Below are 16065 nucleotides of genomic sequence, written 5' to 3'. Positions count from 1 at the left end.
ACCGAGTTGAAGTACATCGACTCCATCTCGAGATTCATGGCTTTGACCCATTCATCCCCGTTAACATCCTCCATTTCCTTTTTATAGGACAACAGATCCTCAACGTTGCCATCTGCCACCATAGCTAGGATTTCCGTGAAACTCAGATAGCGATCAGGCGGGTTCAGAATCCTCCGATTGTATCGAGGTTCCCTCAACTTTTGGGGTGGAACCGACCTACCAGATGAACTATCATCAACAACTCTGGTTGATGAAGCAGGTCCTTTAACAACTCTTGTTGAAGTTTCAGTAGTTTCTTTGGAAAGCTCACTTAACATGACTTTACTACATGGACTGTGCTCCCTGATATGATCCTCCTCTAGGAAAGTAGAGTTCATGGAAACAAACACCTTGTTTTCGGACAGATCATAAAAATAACCTCTTAGTGTACCTTTGGGGTAGCCTACAAAAAGGCATAACCTCGATCGTGATTCCAACTTCTTGGGATTTGCCTCAAGCACATGTGTTGGGCAACCCCATATGCGGAAGTGACGTAAACTAGCTTTACTCCCATTCTACAACTCTAGAGGTGTTTTTGCAACACTTTTAGAAGAAACATAGTTGGGAATGTATACTGCAATCTCCACTATGAAACCCCAAAACGAGTCTGGTAAGAAAGCGTAAATCATCATCGAACGAACCATGTCTAACAAGGTTCTGTTTCTCCTCTCTGCTACACCATTTTGCTGAGGTGTACTCGGTGCCAAGAGTTGGGAAACGATTCCATGTTCTAATAAATAGTCCTGGAACACAAAATCCAAAAGCTCTCTACCTCGATCTGATCAAAGTGTTTTAAGTTGTCTACCCAAAGCATTCTCAACTTCAGCCTTAAATATTTTGAACTTTTCAAAAGATTCAGACTTTCGTCGCATCAGATAGACATACCCATATCTCGAGTAATCATCAATAAAACTAATAAAGTAGTCATAGCCTCCTCGAGCTCACATTCATAGGACCACAAAGGTCAGAATGTACTAATTCAAGAGGCTCTTTGGCTCGATAACCTTTTCTAGTAAAAGGTTTTTTAGTCATATTACCTTCAAGGCAAGATTCGCACAATGGTAAAGAGTTTTCCTCTAACTTGCTTAGAAGGCAATTCTCCACCAATCTCTCAATCCTATTGAGATTGATGTGCCCTAATCGAAGGTGCCAAAGTTGGGCATTTTCTTTTGGAGAAACTCGGTGACATTTAGATTGAGTTACGGCAGATTTAAATATTTCTATGTTATGGAGAGAACTTAAGGCTAATGGTCGTAGCACATACAAGTTATTTTCCAGTTTAGTTGTACAAATTTCAACACCATCCTTATGAATAAATGCTTTATTCAATTTAAAAGAAAGAGTGTAATTGCATTGTAACAGACACTTTACAGAAATAAGGTTCCTTTTTAGTTTAGGAACTATAAAGACTTCTTTTAATATAAGAAACTTATTCTGTAAAGATAACTGGATGCCTCCCACTGCCACAACTGAGACGACGTATCCGATGCCTACTCGCAACGTCATCTTACCAGCCTTCAGTTGTTGCTAGGATCCAATCCCCTAAAAATAAGAACATATATGATTAGTGGCGCCCGAATCTATTATCCAAGTAGAATCATCATTATCCATTAAACAAGTTTCTAAAACAAGTAAATCACATTTACCTTTGTCGGCCTTGGCCTTAGCCTTGGCTACCTTCTTTTCCTTCGGATAACAAGTACAATTCCTCTTCTAGTGTCTGTTCTGGTTACAATGAAAACATTTTCCTTTTTCAACCAACGGTGGACGTTTCTTCTAGGCGACAGGTGGCGGGTTAGTAGGCACATTCCCTTTCCTTTTACCATTCTTCTTCTTCTTCCCTGTTCCAGAAGAAGAAGTTGAAGGTGCAAACTTTGTTCCTGAGGTCGAACCTCTATAGAACCTTATAGAAGATGAGACAACATTTGCCTTACCTCTCGCGTTTCTCCCTCATAGTCCACACTGTGAGATTTATCCTCGGCCTCGTGACACCCTGGGAGTGTCGCCCTAAAGGATGGAGTGTCCCCCAACAGTTACAAAAAGTTGTAAAGTGCTACATACGATGTGATCCTAGTTCGTACATGTTATGACATGAGGAGTGGGGGCGTCCTATGCAATGAGTTTGTATAAGATTGAACCAAGAAATAAGTCACTCCTACTTTATAACGTTGTTTACTGTATAAGATTGACTATTTCACCTAGATGACCTAGGTAACTCGATTTTAATCCTGAGCTAACTATGAACTCCTGTTTATTCGGGATTACCCTTAGATTTGCATAGGTGTGAGTTGGCTCAACAACGCCGGCTCAATAAGACTCCCATTTCAACTGAGTAGATAGTTGGGGACATAGGGTGCAAGACGGAGTTCACGCCTACTCGATTTAGGGATAGGAGAAAGGTTGTTCTCTCAAGTCCTGAATCCAAGTCTTGAACAAGGGACCCCACCCTCTCACTAGGTTGAGGAGTTTTGTTTAGTGATTGGATCACAAACCAATTGTTCATTAGAGGATCAGTAGGAACTTGAGGAATAAGACGAAATCTTGGAGGTAAAGCAGATATTTGATCCAGCTATTATTACGAACAACCTGTGAAGGGTCAACTTGATGATTATGGTTAAATCGTGTGGACATAATATATCTATAGTGAGAGGAGTGCAACTATGGGCTTTAATGGAGTGACCCATTAGTTAACGAATGGGGATTAATCTAGTCTAATGAGTTTAGCTAATTAATCTCGGATCGTTGGAGCCCATGATCTGTAGGTCCACGAGGTCCCCCTACTAGCTCGTAATGGACTAGTTCTAGAATAGCATGATAAGTTAATTTGAAACGTTCAAATTAGAATTAAGGGAATTATTAATTATATAAGATATAATTACGTGTTTAATTTGAGAATTAAATGGAACATGAGAATTTATATTTAAATATGATTTAAATATATAAAGATGGATGTGTGTAAAAATTAATTTAATATTTGATATTAAATTAATTAAGTTTTATTTAATTTATGAAATCAATTTTATTTTTCAGTTTTTAAAATCAAAATAGATTTTGTAAAAATCAAGTTTTGATTTTTGGTAAAATTGGAAAATTTGAAAAAACAAAACACAAATGAAATAACCTTGTTTTCCATTATCCATCTTTTTATTTGCTCACACAAAAGCATTCACTTTGCCTTGTCTTACTCCAAGCATGAGCTGCAACTCATGCAACTTTCTCCCTTGCATGTTGATCTACAATATAATGAAGAGTTTGGAGTGAATTTCGGGCATACAATCAAGAGAGAATTTTAGAGAAAATTCAGGTTGAAGAAAGGGTTCTTCCACAAGATTGCTGATGTGAGCTATTCTCCTTCATCCTTTTATTCAAGCTTGTTTTGAGTCCCACAACTCAATCTAGAGCACCAAGAGAATAGTGGGGAAGATCTTGAGGTGGTATGCAATAAGATTCGGAGAAGATTGTAGCTGGAGAAAAAGCATTGAAGAAGTTCTACAAGAGGTATATCTTGAAACTCACTTGTTTTCTACAAGAGCATGCTTTATATTTTGCCAAAATTAAAATTAGAGTGCTTTAATGATCCTTGTGCTTCCATTGTTCTGATACAATCCTACACTAATTAATTTAATATCAAATATTAAATTAATTTTACACAAATTCACCTTCATATATTTAAATCATATTTAAATATTAATTCTCCTATTCCGTTTAATTCTTAAAATTAAACGTGTAATTATATCTCATATAATTACTAATTCCTTGAATTCTAATTTGAATGTTTCAAATTAACTTATCACGCTATTCTAAAGCTAATCCATTTACGAGCTAGTAGGGGGACCTTGCAGACCTACAGATCATGGGCTCCAACGATCCGAGATTAATTGACTAAGCTCATTACACCGAATTAACCCCCATTCGTTAACTAATGGGTCACTCCACTAAAGCCTATAATTGAACTTCCCTCGCTGTAGATATATTATGTCCACTCGATATAACCATGATTAGTAAGTTAGCCCTTCACAGGTTGTTCGTAATAATGGCTGGCTCAAATGTCTTTTTTACCCCCGAGATTACCTCTTGTTCCTTAAGTGCCACTAATCCTCTAATAAACAATTGATTTGTGATCCAATCAACAAACCGTTCCTCTCGAGCCAATGAGAGGGTGGGGCCCCTTGTTCAAGACCCGAGTCAGCACTTAAGGGAACAAAAACAACCTCTCTACTATCCCTAAAAGCGGGTAGGAGTGAATTCCTTCTTACACCCTATGTTCTCAGCTATCTACCCAGTTTTACCCCTGAAATGGAGGTTTATTGAGCAGGCGTTGTTGAGCCAACCTTCACCTATGCAAATCTAAGGATAATACGAATAAATAGGAGTTCATAGTTAGCTCAGGATTAAGGTCCAGTTACCTAGGTTATCGCTTTGAAATAGTCAATCTTAAATAGTAAACAGCGTTATAAAGTAAAAGTGATTGATTTCGTGGTCCGATCTTGTACAAACCGTTTCGCACAGGACGCCTCCACTCCTCATGTCATAACATGTATGAACTAGGATCAATTCATTTGTAGCACTTTACAACTCTTTGTAACAACTACAGAGTAGGCCGCATCCAATACTGTTACCAGAATAAGGCACACAACCTTATTCATATACACAGATCATTTTGACTATTTACTCGAACCTGATCCACTTTTATGTCTCCACATAAAGTTTAAGTACTCATGTAATAGTCATGGGTCTTTTAGGTTTATTAGATTTCTAATAAGCAATACATATATTCAATAACAACTTATTGAATTTTCAGAATAATTTTTGTTTACAAACCACGAGTTTTAGGACATAAAACTCAACAACCCAAAGGTCGATCATTCAAGAAGATCATCAAGTCCAAAAGCCGATCATTTAAGAAAATCATCAAGCCCAAAGGTCGATCATCCAAGAAGATCAACAAGCCTAAAAATCGATCATCTAAAAAGATCAACAGCTTAAAGATTATAGTTTATCTTGAAAGCATCAAAGGATTATGTATTAGAGATTATAATTGCGATACTGAAACTAATTCAAATACAAAAGTTTAAATTCCACGAAATAAGTTTCTCCAAAAACCTCGTGCGAACAAATTGGCATGTCTAGTGGGACATCTCTACCTTTCATCTTTCTCGTCATCCAAATCAACAAATCAATAAATGACACCAAAGAAAGTCGCATCCAAAGTTACCGTCGCAAGCGACCCTTATATAGGACCTATCACCCGCAATCATTCAAAGGATATCATGCAGGAACAAGAACAAGGTTTTGTCCTCACAAAGAAAATATGGGAACAACTGACGGAATCTTATAAAGGTGGGATCTTCATCAGAGAAAATCCCTTCTTCAACAACTATGCTCCTTCTTCTGATCAATCGGAGAAAGAACCACACTTTGATGTAGTGTCTGTTATGATGGATGACGTAACGACCGAGTCGGCCGTGGCAGAGATGTTGAGGAAGATAAGTCTCTTAATGAAAGTTGTTGAGGATCGAGACCATGAAATCACTGTCTTAAGAGATCAAATACAGGCTCGGGAAACTACTGAGAGGAGTCAAACTCCAACTGCCAAAACTAATGACAAAGGAAAGACTATTTTGTAGGAAATTTAGTTGCAATAATCCACTTTTATTGCCTCCCTGTTAGTTCAACAGTTGCAAGATATGATTACAAACTCCATAAGGGCTCAGTATGGAGGACAATTGCAGTCTTCTTTTATGTACTTCAAGTCGTACACCAAGAGAATCGACAACTTGAGAATTTCAGTTGGGTACCAACCTCTAAAGTTCTAGCAGTTAGATAGAAAAGGCAATTCGAAACAATGTTGCTCACTTCATTGGTACCTATGAAAATGCAGGAACCAGAGGAGACAAACTAGTTAAACAGTTTGTTCGTACCTTGAAAGAAAATGCTTTTGATTAGTATACTAATCTAAAGCTACTAATCTAAAGCCAGAAGTGATTGAAAATTGGAAACAATTGGAAAAAGAGTTCCTCAACCACTTTTATAGCACTAGATGTATCATCAGCATGATGGAGCTGAAATGCACCAAGCAGTGGAAGGGAGATTCGGTCATCGACTACATCAACCATTGGATAACTCTGAGTTTGGATTGCAAAGATAGACTCACTGAATTACTGTGGAGATGTGCACTTAAGTCATGCACTGGGAACTTCTTTACATACTACAAGGGATAAAATTGTTGGGTTTTATACCCTAAAACTCATAGATAGTAAATGTTATTAATTGACCGTCATTAATAAAGAGATATAAAGGTTAATTCAATAAATGTTATTGTTTGTGTTGTCTGTCCATTTTGTTTTAATAACCCTAAATCCAATAAATTAACATCCAAGGCTACCTTATGAGTCTTAAACAGTATGTAGAGACATACAGGGATCAATGTTCAAGATACGGTCTAAAGGGTCTATAGTATAGGGATAAGGTTGGGTACTTTATCCTGGTAACACTATGGATATGACCCACTTTGTATTTGGAACAAACACAATGATTCATCGTGTTCGTGTAGGTAACATGCGAGTGGGGGTATCCTATGCAATGAGTTTCCATAAGACTGAACCGCGAAATAGTAACCACTAGATGTAATACCATTAACTAGTTAGGTTCCTATTTCAATAGGATGACCTGGGCAACTTAGTCTTAATCCTGAGTATATTATGAACTCTTGTTTACGAGGGATTGTCCTTTTATTTGTATGCATGAGGGTGGCCAGTTTGTCGACCTAATATGCCTACCATTTTGAGGACAAGATTGAATGGGGAATTAGGAACATAATAATCCAAGATGGAATTCACTTCTTTCCATCTTAAGGGTAAGTAGATGAGTGTTCCCTTAAGTGGTGCCTCCGAGACTTGAACAAAGGGTCCTACCTTTTCATTGACCCGAGAGAGGTTTCTGTTTATTGGTTGGACCATAAACATGTTGTTCATTAGAAGAGCACTAGTACTTAAGGAATAAGAGGTAACCCAAGGGTAAAATGATAATTCGACCTAGTTGGAGTTATGAACACTTGTGAAGGTCTAACTTGCTATTATTGGTATATATTCGTGGACACAGAAATATATCTGTAGTGAGAAGAGTACAATTGTGGGTTTTTAGTAGAGTGTACCCACAATTAATGAATATTGATTAACTTGGTTAATGAGTTTAGCTAATTAATCTTATATCGTTGGAGCTTCTGATCTACAGATCTATCAAGTCCCCTTTTAGCCCATTAGATGATGTTTAAGATAGGTGATTTGAATTGTTCAAATTAATTTGAGGAAACCATATATTAATGTGATTAATATATAATTGATTATGGATGTGATCTATAATTCAAATTAAATTGGAAAGTAATATTTGAATAAGATTCAATTAATTAATTCAAGTGAATTATATTCACAAAGAATTAATTAATATAGAGGTATTGTGCATATACATAAGATGTTTATGATAATTTAAAATATATACATTAAATTGGATTTAATGTATAAATAGTTATTTACTTAATGTGCAAATTAAATTAAATAAGTGTTATTTAATAGTGCTAATTAATTAAATAAGTGATTTAATTAATTGGGTTAATTGATTAAATAAGTGTTAATTAATTAATTAATCGTGAAAAAGGGAAATAGGAAAATGATTAGGAAAAGGGTTTGGTCTTTCCCTATATAAAGACCTCCCTATGACCCATTTGGTAGATTCCAACACTGACAATAGACAACACATGAGGGTTATTGTGCAAAATTTTTCCTAAGTCATAAAGAGAATCCTCTCTACTCTCCGAAACCCTTTTCTCCTCTCCCTCTCCCAATAGTTGGATACCACCTATCCCTCTATTGAAATCCTAGAGAATAACGAGATTACTCTCGTGGTAGTATTCGAGATTGTTCAAGAAATTGTTCGTGATCAAGATCGTTGGAGGAGTTGTTCGTTGAAACTTAAAGATGATTATTTGTGAAGCTTGGGAATCTACAAAGGTAAGAATGTTTCTAATATTTTTTCCCTAAAACATACTATATTACATGTTTATATTATGTTTTGGTATATTGAATTTTTTTATATAAAAATTGAATTGTGGGATGCAAGGCGTCCTCACAAAATGCTTCCGCTTCGTGATTCGATCCTTATAAACACCTCGTACATTTGAATACTTGGCAACATACGCTCATGACATGGAACTGAGCATCGCCAATAGGGGAAGTAAAGATTTCTTAGTCCCTGGAGGGAGAAAGGATAAGAATGAAACCATGGATATTGAAAAGATTGTGAATAGTGCCATCAGAGAATCTATGGTCATTTATGCAACCCCAATGAAATTTTCCTCTAAAGGAAAAAAATTGAAAAAAAAAAACACAATGAGGGCAAGAAGCACCACCCAACTCTTAAAGAAAGACAGGAAAAAGTTTATCCATTTCCTGACTCTGATGTTGCAGACTTGTTGGAGCAATTATTAGATAAATAACTCATCCAACTACCAAATTTAAGCGGTCGGAGCAATTAGGAAAAGTAGATGATTCTAACTACTGCAAGTATCATTGGGTCATTAGCCACCCAGTGAAAAAGTTCTTCGTGTTAAAAGAGCTAATTCTGTAGTTGGCTCGTGAAAAGATTGAGCTGAATCTTGATGAAATAGCTCAAACAAATCACGCTCCAGTAGCGACGACTTCAAGTGTTCCAGCACTGTATGCGTCTTATAACCAAAGAGAAAGCTTCATCCAATTTGGGACTTTGAGACTATAGTCGTTCAGTTCCAATAAGAGATTCTAATAGCAAATTCCCAAAGCAAAGATGATCCTCTTGAGGATGACAATGAAGGGTGGATCCTTGTGACTCAATGAAATAAAGTAAAGTCAAGTTCCATCCAAAGAAGTTGTGCTTCTATCAAAATTACAAAAGAGGAAAAAAAAACTAAGAAAAAGAAAGGAAAATAGAGAACATGGAAGTCTAAGCCTGGTAAGGAGCAAGACAAATACTTCCCTCAACTTCAACGATCAATAACTTTGGCAGAATTTCTCCCAAGAAGCTTCCTCGATAATCATCCAGAGGAAGTATCAGAAGTTATTTCATGTCATGCTGCCAGCATAGCGGAGATTGCCAACAATCATATAACTACTTAAGAAGTTAATGATTTAGAAGAACCGAGCAAAGAACTTTTGTCTTCAACCGTATCAAGCCTTCAACTATTCGATCTTTAGTCTTCCAAAGATTGAGTATGGTCACGATAAAAGAATAAAATCAATGTCCAATGTTTACTGCCACTCGAATTTCAGCCCTCAATAGGCTAAGTATCTTCACATTAAAGAAAGATCAACCTTCAACATCTGCTTTTGATCATCTCAAAATGACAAGCAATCAACATGAAAGAAAGATGAAAACCTTGAAGGCAAGACCATTTCATGAAGAAACAATGACAAGAAGATTCACAGTCGTGTCCCGTCACGTATGAAGAGGAAGCTGTCTGCTGATATAAATAGAGAAGGTTTCTTGATGGTGAAGCCAAAGCTCATCATATTGATGAATCCTATAAATGAAGAGGATGATCAAAGCCATGATAAAATAAAAGTTTATGAATTTTAAATGTAGCAACTCTTTATCGTAAGAGTATAAACTGCATGGTGCTTCTAGCTCGCATGAGCTTAAAAAGTGAACAGCAAAAAAAAAAATGTATTTTGAACTATGTTATGACTTGATCCCTATTTATTATAAAGGGTATGTAGGCAGCTTGAAGGAAACTTCAAGTTCAATCCAGTAAAAAAAATCTTGAACTACATCATAATGTGATCCCTTTCTTCAAGGGTACGTAGGCAACTTAAACAAATTTAAGTTTAGTCCATCAGAAAGGGTACCGTAACAACCTAAGTGTGACACTACAGGATTGATATTATTTATCCCCATTATAGAATGACACTGCAAATTAAAGATGGTCGTTTATGTTGAGAGCAACATATAAATTTGAAGATGTTCATCCCTATTGGGGCAACACAACAAATTGAAGATGTTCATCCCTCGTAAGAAGGTAGCACAATAAATTAAAGGCACATACTTAGAATATTGCTTCGCTTCATCTTCAAAGTCAAGTTTGGAGGCTTCTCCATAGCCTATAATAATTTTTGCATGGAACCCACAAATGCCTGTATTTTTTTAGTCACATCTAAATCATTAGAACTTTCTCTTCTAGTTAAATCACTTCCATTCGTGCTAGTTCTTATACTGGAACTCTCACTTTCACTACTATTTCCACTTTCACCACAAATATAACTATAAATGTAACTGTCACTATAATTGTGACTGCCACAATAAAGACTGAGAAGATTGACTCAAAAATAAATTTTATTTTATTAAGGACTCCATTGTAGAATTAAGACCTAACCATTAATCAAGAGGCGATGGGAATGAGGGAACTCGTGAATACATAATATTCTAAAACGAATCCTAATAATCCATTGGGTTGGATGGCAGAAGGAACCCAAGACCAATTCAGTTATTATGAGAGGTCAGTTCATTGGCTAGCTTTCAAAGTCGGGTTTGGAGGCTTCATTGCGTCCTTTTCGAAATTCAACTTTGGTGTGGCTTCGCTACTTCTTCTTCAAAGCTCAAGTTTGGTGCAGCTTTACTCCCTCTCCAAAATGTCGATGCAACTTTGTTTCTTCTCCAAAAATATCGGTGCGGCTTCGCTCCCTCTATAAAAAATGTTGGTACAACTCAGCCTCCTCCCTAAAAGCATTGCTTCAGTTCTGCCTCCTCTACAAAAGTATTGATGTAGCTCTATCTCATCTCCAAAGATCAGGTTTGGTCCACCTGGCTCCACCTCAGATGTGAGATCAACTCCGGTCCACATGGCTCCACCTCAGCTGTGAGACGAACTCCAGTCCGCCTAGCTCCACCTCATATGCAAGATTGACTTCGGTCTGCCTCACTCTACCACATATGCGAGATCAACTCCGATCCGCCTAGCACCATCTCATATACGAGATCCAGCCCAGTCCACTTGGCTCTACCTCATATACAAGATTGACTCTAGTCTACCTAGTTCTACCTCATACACGAGATTGACTCTGGTCCGCTTGGCTCCACCTCATATGCGAGATCCACTTTGGTCCGCCTAACTCTGCCTCATACGCGAGTTCGACTCTGGCCCACTTGGCTTTGCTTCATACGCAAGATCGACTCTGATTCGCCTGGCTCTGTCTCATATGCAAGATCAATTTTGGTCCGCCTTGTTGGCTTTATGGCCTTTAATCTCAAATTAATTAATTTTAATTAATTAATACATTTATGATAACAAACCTGAATGAACTTATTAACAAATTGAGTGTTTTAAAGTATCTATTGCATAGAGCTCGAAATAACGGTTCCAATGCAATTTGAATCAATCAAATCGGAGTTTAATCAAAGAAGATGTGACCAAAACAAGCTTAACAGAAAAATCCCGAGCTAATGACGTGGCATAATTTTTCACATCAAAATGGACCAATTGAATGGTGCCACTCGAAGCATGGGAGGAAGGACACGTGGTAGGCTTTTGAGATTTTGGATTGGTTTTAAAAAGAAAATGAGTTTCATACTATATTATGTTTGTGTCTAACAACTAGTTTTGAACACATGGTGAACATTTGTTTTTTGTTGGATTTTAAAAGATATATATTATTATGTTATTTTTTGTTGTGTCTAACGACCAATTGACTTTAAAATTTTCACCATTGAATTTTCTTTTCTAAGATCCAATGGTCCAAATTAAACGTGGTTTTCAACAATTTTTCCTTTCTATTTAAACTCTTTCATCTTCTCCAAAATTAGAATAACAATTTTACATTTCCTCCATAACTCAAGGCCACCATTGTTATTCTCTTTCTAAACTTCAATATTCTTCTTTTCATCTAATTCTTGAGAGAGATATCTTATGTATTGTGATGATTAATTTCTTGTGAGCTAAAATTTATAAATCCACGCTTGTAGAAAGTTTGTCAACTGTGCTCTATATTTTTACAAACATTTTATAAGTGTTGCTCTTGATCTCGGAAAAAAAATCGTTGTAACAGTTTGATTCTCAAATGTGGAAAGGATCATGTTTTGTGAAACTTGGATTTCTATTTTCCTTACTTAAGCAAGTGATAAAAGGAATTAACTAAGTGAAAGTTAAATCCTAAGTTAAGGGGAAGGAAATTTCTAAGTGTTAAGTAGATTTTCCTTGAATAAATTAAGTTGAGGTTTAATTGGTAAAATTGTGATAAAATTTGTATAATAAGTAGGTTGATGAGAAAGTTAGTGTGAAATGGTGAAGAAGGAATGGGGATTTGAAAAGAAAAATATGGACATTGAGTTTGGGAAATTTGGGAAAAAATGCCTAAGTATGGAAAATTTATGTGAAATGCGTGTTGTGCACAAAGCACTGGAAGGCAAGTGACTAGTGGCACAATCGTGTAGAAATTGCACGGAGACGAACAATGTTCATAGTAGTTAAGAGTGAGATCAGCGAGATCGTTGGGAGCGAGATCATTGAGATCGAGACCAGCAAGAAAGTTGGAGAGAGCGAGATTTTGAGCTAGAAAGTTAAAGAGATCAAGAGTGAAGAGAGCGAGATTTTGAGCGAGAAAGTGGGAGAGAGCGAGAGCAGCCCGTGCGTCAGCCACACCTTGTCCGATGCTACATTCGAACGTCATGCCCACGCCTCGCCTATACATTGAATGGCCGAGCAAGCTTCTGGGCGATGTATTTGGACGCGTTGGGGTGGATTATGCATTTGAAAACCCTAATTTGAATACTAACAAAGCTTGAAGACGTAAGGGCAAACATCAATTAAAATCTAGGTGTCCGATTAAGAGAAATTCTTAAACCCTAAGAAATTGTGTTGGATGCGTTTGGGAAGAACACATTGAACCAAGGTAAAGTCAGCTTACGTTGATAAAGGGAGGATTAAACATTTGGCCATGCAGCCAAGTAGGTGCTGTCAATCCTAGAGCAATTTGAACGCCTATAAATAGGGAGTTGGGATTTCATTTCCAAATCACACAAAAATCATAAATTTCGTAGAGAAAGTAGAGGGCAATGAGGGTTCAGAGGAATGTGTCAACTTTGGATGAGGAGATCTTCCAATCTACTCGTGCGTTTGGAGTGATTCTAAAGCCATCTGAAAGCTCTGGAAGTCTAGTTTTTAGAGTAGGGCTATCGGAGGAAAAGGCTCAAAGGAACTAGGCTGGAGGTTGAGAAGAAGACAGAAGGGTCAGGCTGTCAGATCAGTCTGGGCCAGTCTTGAATATTTTGACATTCCAACCAAACCACGAGAAATTATGAGCTGAAAGTTTAGGGTAAGATTTCTAAGACATTTTAGAAGAAGTTTATGGAAGGAAGTATTTCAAAATAAGGTTCGAAATTATGAGTAATCTAAGTTGTAAATTGAATCTAAATTCTAGAGGTGAGAAATGGACCCGAGGAGCTACTAGAGTGAAAAGTTCCTAAGAATTCGAGGTGAGTGGCTAAAATGTTTTCAAACTAAAATGTTTTTAAACTGTTTTTATTACAACATTTACAGAAAGCATGTTTGCGAAAATAATTCTCATGCCTACTAGTTTTATAAAGTGGTTTTCAAGCAAGTTTGAATTGTGATTTGAACGCATGCATATTGTTGAAAAACTATTTACATATGTTGATTTTATCCAGCATGCATTATCATCTTTAAAGCCATGTTGTATATGTGTTATACTGTACATGCTTTAAAGAGAAAAGTTGTTTATAAATAGTTTTAGTAAAATGCGATGCCAAAGTACAAGGAAAAAACATCCACCTAACTAGATACTGAAGTACAAGGAGAAGGTATCTATTGGTACTAAAGTACGTTTGAGAAGGTACCAAACCAATAGGATACTGAAATACGTTGGAGAAGGTATCCTAGTAGCTCGATACTGAAGTACAAGGAGAAGGTATCTGAGCAGTAGTACTTAATGTGGCCACATGTGAATAAAGTCAGAGATTGAGCAAAAGGGTTCTCTCTGGACTAGCAGTTGGTGTTGGGATTATTTTACCAGTTATAAAGTACTTTGATTTGAGAAATGCTTTTATTATTTTATGTTTAAAACAACTTTACATGTTTTATGCTTGGAAAACATTTATGTTGCAGTATAAGTACTGTAAAAATTTATGTTTTAGTTAAAAACTCATTACTGAAATCATGCATGAGAATTTACTATGTTCTCAGTCACTCACTAGACGTAAGCTCACCCCATTTTCAAATGTTTTATTCCCCTCCCCACAGGTAGCGGTCAAATCCTCTGAAGATAGCTCAGTATCTGCTCTGCCACTAAATGACGAAAAGACTTATAACCGTTTGATTGTACACATGTTACTATTGTTCATATAGGGACTAGGGTTCGTGGGTTTTGGGACTTGTAAATCTAATGTTGTAAATACTTTAAACATATTAAGTTTCTAAGTTAATAAATTATGGGCCTACAGCCGTCCCGTTGCATATAATTTTTATTTGGTATCAGAGTTATTCCGTAAGAGTTTTTAGGCGGTAAGTGTCAGCCTAAGGGTTGATAACTGCTGCAGTTACGCCTTTCTCTAGGCTAAGAGGGTAATCTAGGGCGGGGTTGACAGGTTTGTTCTTGCATCCGGAAAAAGGATGTTGTAGCGTTTCGATTCTAAGCCATGGAAGAGTCAAAGACTTCTAGTGAAGTACCCAAGAGGAGCTTGGGAAGTGGACGTAGGCTGAATGTGTTGAACCACTATAAATTTTTTGGTGTTAATTTCTCTATCCTTCTCCTACTTAATTTTACAATCAATTTGTTGTTATAGCATGAAATTAATTGCAATGTTTTTTCCTTAAATTAATTGTTTAATGTTTATTTAGGTTGGTTGAATTGATCTTTACATATCTCATACCAATCTTGTTATTAGAATTAAATTGAGTGCTTTAAAGTAGTATTATTAACTTCTTGATTATTTTGAATTGAACTTATTTCCATGAATTTATTGTTTAAATTAATTATGAGCAAAAAGCTCGTTACATTGTTTATTTGGGCTCACATTAATTAAAAAATATTAATTAGTTTGATTAAATCCTATTTATCTCTATCTAGGATTGCCATACCGAATTGTCCCAGTTGGAGTTATGTTCAGACTAAAGCTAACTTATCTCATATTGGGACACGAAGAGTAATTTATCATGTTCATAGACGGGATGTATTCCTTCACTAGCAGGGCTTACGCCCATCTTAATTGATCGATCCCACTATTAGTATCAGAGATGGTTGCTCTTTTATTTATGATAAAAAAATTTCATAAATAATTTTTTATTGATACCTATTGTTTGAGTTTCTCACTCCTACAATTGGTATCAGAGCAAGAAGCTCTTTTACATAAACCATTGTTAAAATCTCATTTTGATACTTAAAGTAACTTATTTTGAAAAATTATTTGAAAGCTTAATTGCTAGAGCTATGGCAACTTTAGATCAATGTGTTGATTTACCGTCATTTTTTTATAGTAGTAGAAATTATAATGCTTGGAGAAATATGATGAAAATTTTTATGCTTACTATGGATTTTAACGTTTTGTATGTTGGTGAGCATGATTTGCCGAAATTGTAATTTAATAATGAGCTGCTTACTTTTAATGCTAAAGCGATAAATATCATATATTGTGCATTAGATAGACAATTATGTGATAAAATTTTACATTTTGATTATGCATTTGATATTTAAATTTTCTTGATAATATGTATAGTGTAGAAAATTCTCCTTATAGTACTAATGATTTATTTGATGTGAAGGAGAATTATAACTTTCAAAATCAAGGAATTTTCTATGACGGGATAAAGGAAAAATGTGATGATTCCTCATTGTGTTTAATGGTCCATTCAGATAAAAATGAAAAATCAAGGAATTTACATGTCTCAATATGTTTTTTCTAATGTATCTAATGTTGTGCCAAAACATGAAAAAGTTAAACATATTCATGAAAATTCAAAGTTTGTGCATAAACAATTCCATGCTAGAACAA

Source organism: Benincasa hispida, chromosome 7 (genome assembly GCF_027475165.1).
Source record: "Benincasa hispida cultivar pf3 chromosome 7, pf3_genome.v1.1, whole genome shotgun sequence".
Classification (NCBI taxonomy): domain Eukaryota; kingdom Viridiplantae; phylum Streptophyta; class Magnoliopsida; order Cucurbitales; family Cucurbitaceae; genus Benincasa; species Benincasa hispida.
Note: the sequence above shows the minus strand (reverse complement) of the source record.